General features: G+C 35.7%; 1 non-coding gene across 1 annotated transcript; it reads right to left on the reverse strand.

The window, feature by feature from the left end:
- Nucleotides 1-483: 483 nt before the first annotated feature.
- Nucleotides 484-556, reverse strand: Trnat-ugu. The gene has a single exon. It is a non-coding gene; the product is annotated as a tRNA-Thr (tRNA).
- Between the last annotated feature and the right edge of the window lie 8360 nt (nt 557-8916).

Here is an 8916-nt window from a genome sequence, read left to right on the forward strand (position 1 = left end):
GTTGCATCTTTAATCTATATATATAAAACAAAGACGGGTTTGTTACAACACTTATAACTCGAGATCTGCTGAACCAATTTTCATGGTTATTGATTCGTTGGATTTGTCTCCGCCCCGAATAACAGAATACATCTTAAAAACAATGAAAACTCGATATGTGTAATAATACTTAATCATTTCAATAAATGCTCATTTTTGTTTATTACATGTCAAACATTTGTTGTCCAATCCTGTCAAATATTGTAAACAACTATTCATGTGTGCGTTCAGAAATTTATTTTGTGTAAAAAGTTTAGGTACTGTTATATTTGTTTGTTTTAGACATTAATTTGTGTAAATTATTTATAAATTATTTATTTTTTTAGAAAAAAAAAAACATACGCATATTAGCTGTAAATGGTAAGAGAGGGAAAGGAATAGGGTAGAGGAGAGAGGGACCATCTCGAATAGAAGTGTATAGACAAATCGAGAAAAATCCAAAATAGCTCGGACCGGGACTCGAACCCGGGACCTTTTGATTACAAGTCAACTGCTCTTCCTTCTGAGCTATCCGAGTTACTTTAGATTCACATTCGTTTTGTCTATATCTATTATCGAGCCTCACCGTCCATCATACGGTAGTACACCATACGCATATTAGCTGTAAATGGTAAGAGAGGGAAAGGAATAGGGTGGAGGAGAGAGGGACCATCTCGAATAGAAGTGTATAGACAAATCGAGAAAAATCTAAAATAGCTCGGAATAATACCTAAGATTTATTCTACAGGTTAACAAAAGTGTAAATGTCTTTTTATAGGTTGTCTATGATTTTTCTTGATAAGCTATTGTCTGTCAGTGTTATTATATTTGGTGATTTTATGTGGTTTTGTGCTAGTGCATATTCAGTATTACTATTAATAACAATGCCGCGTCCTAGAAGATCTAATCTTTCCCAGCGGAGCCGTAATGCAATTAGGCAACGGAATATCGCGAGTCAATTATCTGATGAAGAACGAGAAATTGCACGAGAAGAGCGCCGCGTTAGTATGGAGCAAAGAATGGCCTTAATTTGTGCTTCTCAAACACAAGAGCAAAGAGAGGCAGCCCGTGAAACGGCTAGGTTAGAAACGAGAAATCGTCGAGCTTATCGTTCAGATGAACAGAGGAATAATCTTCGAAGTGCAAGAAGAAAAGGTTCAAGTATTGATTTGAATCGAGCAGCGTTTCTATATGATTGCACCATCGACTACAGCTTGCATGGTTTAGTTTGCATTGGTCCAATGGACGTTGTTTGCCAGCATTGTGGCGCATTGAAGTTTGCTGGTGAAACGCCTGGTTTGTGCTGCCTTGGTGGTAAAGTGAAATTGCCATTATTGGTCCCGCCACCAGAGCCATTGTGTTCCCTGCTTTATGTTTTCATATTTCTGACTGTTAGGCGGTACGAAGTTCGCCGGGTCAGCTAGTATTGTTATAAAAGTTTATTATAAGGATTATGTTGTAGCAAAAAAAAACTCCGGGATAACTTTATCCCCAAAGAGAAAGGGTGCGTGCGGACGCCGACGTATTACAACCCTCAGAACGGATAAGAAAATTCGTGATATCTGTGCCAAAAATAGGAAATTACCTGTTCGTTTGCTTACCGAAACCATAAAAGATGAAGGACTACTTGTTTCCCAACGAACTGTGCAGCGGCGTCTCGCTCAAAATGGCTTGGTCGCACGAAAACATGCATAAAAGCCGAAGTAGACTCCGACTATGATTAAGAAGCGACTTGATTAGGCTCGTAAATATAGACTTCACTACAGAAGATTGAGAAAAGATAAAAAAATGTGTTAACACTGTTACAAATCAACAATATAAATATATCACATCCAAAATTTAAAAAATGTTTTGTACCACAGGTTTGTTTCTCCGACGAATCAGTCTTTCCGTTATGATGGAAAAGACGATTTTTGTACGGCGAAAACCAGACGAGAAATGCAAGTCCGACTGCATTGTCCCTACTGTGAAACATCCACTTTCTGTTATGGTATGGTCTGTCATATCAGAAAACGGGACAGGGCACCTCTACATTGTACAAAAAACCATGCGCCAAGATCAGTATAAACAAGGCCTAGAGACTAAATTGATACCACAGCTCAAAGACTGGTTCACTGATGAAGAACCAATTTTTATGCATGATGGTGCCTGCCATAACGCAAAGAGACATGCTTTCTACAACAAAAAAATATAAAAGCCAGGAAATTCTCCAGATATGAACCCAAACGAGAACGCATTGGAGTTCCTTAAAAGGGAAAACGCAAAATCAACAATAACAACTCATTTCAGTCATCTATTAAAAGAATGCCACGACGAATAAAGGCACTTATTGCCGTAGGACGCACTATGAAATATTGACTAAATACGAGTATTATAATAAAACTGTAGTAATTATCACAGAATATAAAATATTTCATTAAAAATTGTTTTATTTTATTAATATTATATATCATTATTGATTAAAAATATAAATCTGTATAAAGCATTCTATAATTTACTGATATCTGCTATCTAGATGCAAAACTCGCGTCTTTCTTCCATGTGTCTAACAATTTGGCAAGGCACTGTAGATAGTTTCTGAGATCACTGTTCGAAGACCCCAATTTCAAATCGCAATATCTTTTGCAACTAGTCGAGACAAATATTGTGCTAAGATACTATGAAAATTTCTACAGAAATCTCAATTTTTTTTTTACTTATGTAAATGAAGTTCTTAACACTTAATTTAAGTTTATTATTCTTAATTATATCTATGGTTTTTTTAATAGACAATATTGACAAATGACATTTCAATTAAAGTCGTATAAATAAAGATTTAAGATATTTATGTATGTGAAGTAATAGTTTTAAGTGTTATATATAATATACAAAAATTGTGTGATAACTGTGAGATCTGTATAAAAAACAAATCTAGAAATAAATGTAAGTTTGGGCTAATGTCTCAATTGGGTCATTCTACTTGTCTTTTTGAAATAGTATCCATAGACACCATTGGTGGATTTGGGGGCTCGCGCTCTACGAAAACCTACTTGCATTTATTAGTTGATCACTTTACTAGATATGCCTATATTTTAACCTCAAAAACACAGAATTCTAAAGATTTTATAAATCTAGTTAAAAAAGTGACACCGAGGAATAAAATTAGGATGATTCTGTCTGATCAATATCCAGGTATCAACTCCAAAGATTTCAAACAAAAACTTTCTAGATAAAGAAAACATAGCCATTATTTTTACTGCAGTAAACGCGCCATTTTCAAACGGATTGAATGAGAGACTGAATCAAACCCTTGTTAATAAAATTCGATGTAAAATAAATGAAAGTAAAGGTAAACAAACCTGGACAAGCACTGCTCACGAATGCATCCAAAGATATAATGAAACTGAACATACTGTGACAGGGTATTCCCCAAAATATTTATTAGATGGAAAAAATATTGACGTTATACCAGACGAACTGAAGCAAGAAAAAACATTAAGTAATCTAATGGAAAATAGAAAAAATGCATTAGAAAACACTATAAAATCCCATAACTACAATAAGAAAATATTTGATAAAAACAGAAAACAGTTAGAATTAAAGGTAGGAGACTTTGTGTATGTTGAAAATGGAAATCGATTAAACAGGAAAAAATTAGATGAGTTAAAAATTGGTCCATACGAAATTTTAGAAACATTATCAAAGACTGTTTACAGAATAAATACAGGTCATAAGAAGGACGAATCAAATCTGTTTCACATCACTAAACTTGTACCGGTAATAATATAAAAAGTAATGTATATTTGGAAAAAATAAAGGGGGAGGGGGAGATGTAAATGAAGTTCTTAACACTTCATTTAATTTTATTATTCTTAATTATATCTATGGTTTTTTTAATAGACAATATTGACAAATGACATTTCAATGAAAGTCGTATAAATAAAGATTTAAGATATTTATGAATGTGAAGTAATAGTTTTAAGTGTTGTTTCTCTTTCAGGTCAGATAAGTTTTATTTATTAGTATGGTAGTAAGATGTATACATGTAAAGTATGAAAATTATTATAATAAAAATATCTCTTTCAGAGCAACAACGTATTACTTTTATTTCAAAAGAATACAAATACAAAATATTGAAATAACATATTATACTTACATACTAGCTAGGCAAGTGATGAGTATCTCATTGACTATTAATTTATTCTCACTAGATATAAAAATATTAATATAATTAAGTAAAACCGTTACTAAATGTTTAGTTTTAATATTTTGATATAGATGTTAGTTTATGACTGTTGCTATAAATACAGTAAAAATTATAATTATATTTTTACTGCGCTTATGTAATTTAAAATCTGTAAACGTTGATATGTAGAGGCGCAAATAAGGCACCAAGAGCGTTCTGTCCATGATGTGATAGGGGGCGAGCCTATCGCCATATCGGGCACAAACCTTGTTTAGCTAGAATAAAAATAAAAGGTCTTATCACTAAGAGTGGTCTTTTCCATACAACTTAAGATGTGTTTTTCTAATACAATTACATGTATACGTACAACTTTTTGTATTGCCGGTATGGTCTAAATGGAAAGCACAACCAAAAAAGAAGGTATCAATATATCGAGATATGCATGACACATGTGGCGTTTCACAGAAACATGGAAAAGGCTGGGCAAAAGGTAAGTAAAGTGCTTGGGTAATGATTTAATATAATTTACAGTTAATATTGTAGTTGAATTACATAAGTAGTTCACTGGTATATTTTTCAGTACGGGACTGAAAATAAAAGTGCCTTTAGATAGATATGTGTTTAGAAAACATAAACTGAGTCATACAGGCAGTGGGCCAGTCGAAAATTTCGCCAGCGCCCGGGTGGCTGTGATGGGAGGCCCACAATTCGCGAGACAGATAGAATGTTTCATTTAATAACGCAATGTCAAAATGCCTGCCTCGGTGGCGTAGTTATATTGCATGTCTGGTACAATAGCGCTCTGAGGTCCTGGGTTCGAGTCCCGGGTCGGGCAAAGTGATATTCGGGTTTTTCTGCTCAGTATCAGCCCGGAGTCTGGAATTTGTGCCCGATATGGCGATAGGCTCGCCCCCTATCACATCATGGGACGGAACATACTTGGCGAAAAGTGGGTGCCCTAGTTGCGCCTCTGCATACCCTTTCGGGGATAAAATGCGTGATGTTATGTATGTATGTATGTCACAATGACCCTGCATATAGATATGTACCTAGTACTAAAATTATGTGATCGGCAAAACAAACATTGTCAAATGACTAAATTTATTATAATATGTGTGGGAAACGGAACGTGATTTGTGGGAGTGAGAGATGTATGGGAAAGAGGGAAAAGGGGGATAGGAAATTAAGAGGGCGTGTGCGTAGTCAGGGGAGTAAGACGTGATTTTTTATAAGACGTAGTTTAAGATTATTTTTATTAAATTAAAGACTGTGATTTATTTAAAGACGGTGTTTTTGTCTCGGCATTATATCCCACATATACTTGGAGGCATCGTCCAGGATTACGACGAGACCGGCGCGGTGATGGCGGCGTGGCGGCGTGGCGGCGTGGCGTGCGCGTGCTCATCGAAAATTTTGAAGACATACCTGACGAGCACATATACGACGATATCATTCAAGAATGGCAGAAGTGAGTGGCAGAAGAATCGGCGGCGAGGGCGGCGTCAGCCAACCACCGGCCTCGTGGATGTATAATTTCGAGTGGTGTATCGCTCCGTTTGATGGCGAAGACAAGACATATTTGTCAAAAAAATGGGCCCAAGACGTGGAGGAGAACGCGGATATATTCAGTTGGACTCCCCAACAAAAACTTATTCTAACACGGAGGTCGCTACGTGGTACTGCGGGCCTATGGCTGAAGTCCGAAAAGGCATTTAAGACTTTTGAGTAATTAAAAGTGGCCGTGCAAAAAGAATTCCCGGAGTTACTCAACACGAAGGAAATGCATGAGCTTATGGCCGCGAGAAAAAAACGAAGAAATGAGAGTTTTTATCAGTATATGCTCACTATGAAAGAGCTTAGAAAAAGGGCGAAATTTCCCGATTATGTTGCAATTCAGTACATAATCGACGGCATCGAAGACTTGCAAGTAAATAAATCTATTTTATACGGTGCAACAACATACACCGCGCTTAAAGAAAAGTTGTTAATTTACGAAAAAATGAAGGCAGAGGCGGAAAAGAAAAAAAGAGGTGAAAATCGAGTTGGCTACAAATAAAAGAAGTGAAGCATCAATTATCCGGCGTTGTTACAATTATGGTGATAAGAACCACGTTTCCGGAAATTGTCCCAATGGCTTAAAGTGTTTCCGTTGTAACGAGTATGGCCATATCGGAACTCGATGCTCAGCGGTTGGCAACGGGGTTAGTGGCGCGAAATTTGAACGTGCGTCGACAAAACAGTCACCCGCGGCGGGTTCGTCGCAGGTTCGTGTGATTGGCAGCCGTGGCGCGGCAACGTCAATAAAACAGCGTTCGGCGATGTTCGGGACGAAGACAGCAGCGACCAATGGGAGCGAGTTTTCGGGCGGCCATAGCTGTCAAAATGTCATCGAGACGTCAACTTCAGACGAAACGCGCTTTTCGGAAGTCATGCAAGTAGTAAACAAAAACAAAGTCATAGGCAAACCAGTTAAAGAAGTGATAGTGTCGATAAATCATAAGTCTAGTGCAGTGGTTCTCAAACTTTTTAAATGACGGAACCCTTTTGGGAAGCAAAATACTTGATGGAACCCTACAATAAAACAATTGTTTTTATAAGTGTATTCTTTATTAATCAGCATAATAAAAGTACAATGTAACAGTTACTAATTATTATTTACTTCACCACTTGGCAAGGACAATAATAGAAAACATTACAAAAGAAAAAATCTAACTAGTGGGAGGTGTTTTTTATTTTTCATTCATTGGTTGATATCAGGTTTGATGGAAAAAAGTTGGAGTCTCATATCAGCTTCGGCGTCAACATAATAAAAAAATATTTTTTATTTAATTGTAACAATAAAAATTGTGTACATACATATTTGGGTAAAATTATGACACATTATAAGTTTTGTTGTCACGTGGGGGAGGGTACGCGCATTCCACAGACCGGCAAACTTAGAGCGAACGGGTTGTACAAGTATAAAATTGTTGATACCAAACTTATGAGATATTGTACCAGCTATTGTAACACATGTTTCTACAAATACCAATAAATAAATAAATAACGTTCATAGCGTTTTGTCTCCGCGCGGCCGCGGAGCGACCAGAGAGAGGTGTTTTGATTTTTTTTTCTAAATTCTTGCGGAACCCCGACAGAGGTATCACGGAACCCTAGGGTTCCGCGGAACACACTTAGAGTATAGCTGGTCTAGTGCATTAATTGACTCCGGCAGTGATGTGAACTTAATCTCGGCGGAACTATGTGCAAAATTATTTAATGTGGAGTTTAATGTCGGCGGTCTGACATTAATTGGACTTGGACGTTCGCAAGTGCGTTCTTTAGGGCCTAAAGAACGCACTTGCGAATTTCTTTAAAACTTTAATTTGTGTTGATTATATAAGAACTTACTGTTTGTGTTGTTTATTTTTAATGAATAAATCTATTGATATAATGTATATGGCGTTTATTTTGAAATTAATTGAAAAATTAGGAAAAAATCTATTTATATAGTAAAATCGATTATTTTCTTAAGAAAAGTCGATTATTTATTAATCGATTTTTCTTACTTAAAAACAACGATTAATTAAAAATCTATTTTTTATAAACAATGTCACATCCCTACTTTAGGCAAGATTACGACGGCTATTATTATCGACGGAAAGTACTACAACGACATTATGTTTCATATCATACCTAGAGACTGTATGCCTTACGATATTATAATTGGTCATGAGTTTTTGAAAGTGTAACGTTGTTAATGAGCGAAGGAAGTGTGTCTATTTATCGAGATGAGAGTGAATGGTTAAATAAAATTAATTGCATTATAGGTGAAGTAGAATCTTTGTTAGAACATGTGATTAATCCATCAGTAAAGCAGGAGGCTTACCGATGTGTGGATACTTATCATCCAGTACAATCTAAGGAAGTCCCTCTGGAACTTAAGATAGTATTAAAGGACGACGTGCCGATAACCCAACGACCTTGACGATTGTCACATATGGAGCGGGGTCTTGTAGAAAAGCAAGTAGACGAGTGGTTGAAAGAAGGTATTATTAGAGAAAGTTTTTCCGAATACTCAAGCCCAATTACTTTAGTAAAAAAGAAAGATGGTACAACTCGGGTGTGTGTAGACTATCGGCATCTCAATTCAGAAATGATATGTAAAGAAGATATGCAAGTTATAGAATTACTTCCAGAAGAAACTGCTGCACAATATGATAGTTGTAGAGAGGAGTTACGCCAAAAAGGCAAAGAACAAATAATGGAAATTCAAGAAGAAAATAGGAAATATTTCAACAAGAAGAGAACAAGGAGCTAGAAGTATGCCATAAGAGACCCAGTCGCTATAAAAGTTCAGGTTCATGGAAGCTCAGGTCCCATCCATACATCCAGTTCTGCTGACCAAATGAAGAAGTGGTCTGGAGGAAATAAGGTGAAGAGGAAGAAAAAAATGTTGTAAATTTATGTAAGATGATGAATGTGATGAAAGGTATGAAGGTTTATTTTAATTTTAAGTTTAAGATGTATCGAGGTTGTTTCTTAATTTACCGTGTAGACATAAATATGTGTAACAATGTTAGGTGTATGTGGATTTCATTTGTTTTATTAACTGTAGTGTTAAAATGACTTATGTGTCTAGATTTAGTGTTAATTTGTTGTAACTATTAGTATATATTAAAAAAAATGTGTAAACAACATAACATATAACAATAAGATAAAAAAAAACATTAAATGTAAACATGGTAAAAACT

This window comes from Manduca sexta, chromosome 4 (assembly GCF_014839805.1).
Source record: "Manduca sexta isolate Smith_Timp_Sample1 chromosome 4, JHU_Msex_v1.0, whole genome shotgun sequence".
Taxonomy (NCBI): domain Eukaryota; kingdom Metazoa; phylum Arthropoda; class Insecta; order Lepidoptera; family Sphingidae; genus Manduca; species Manduca sexta.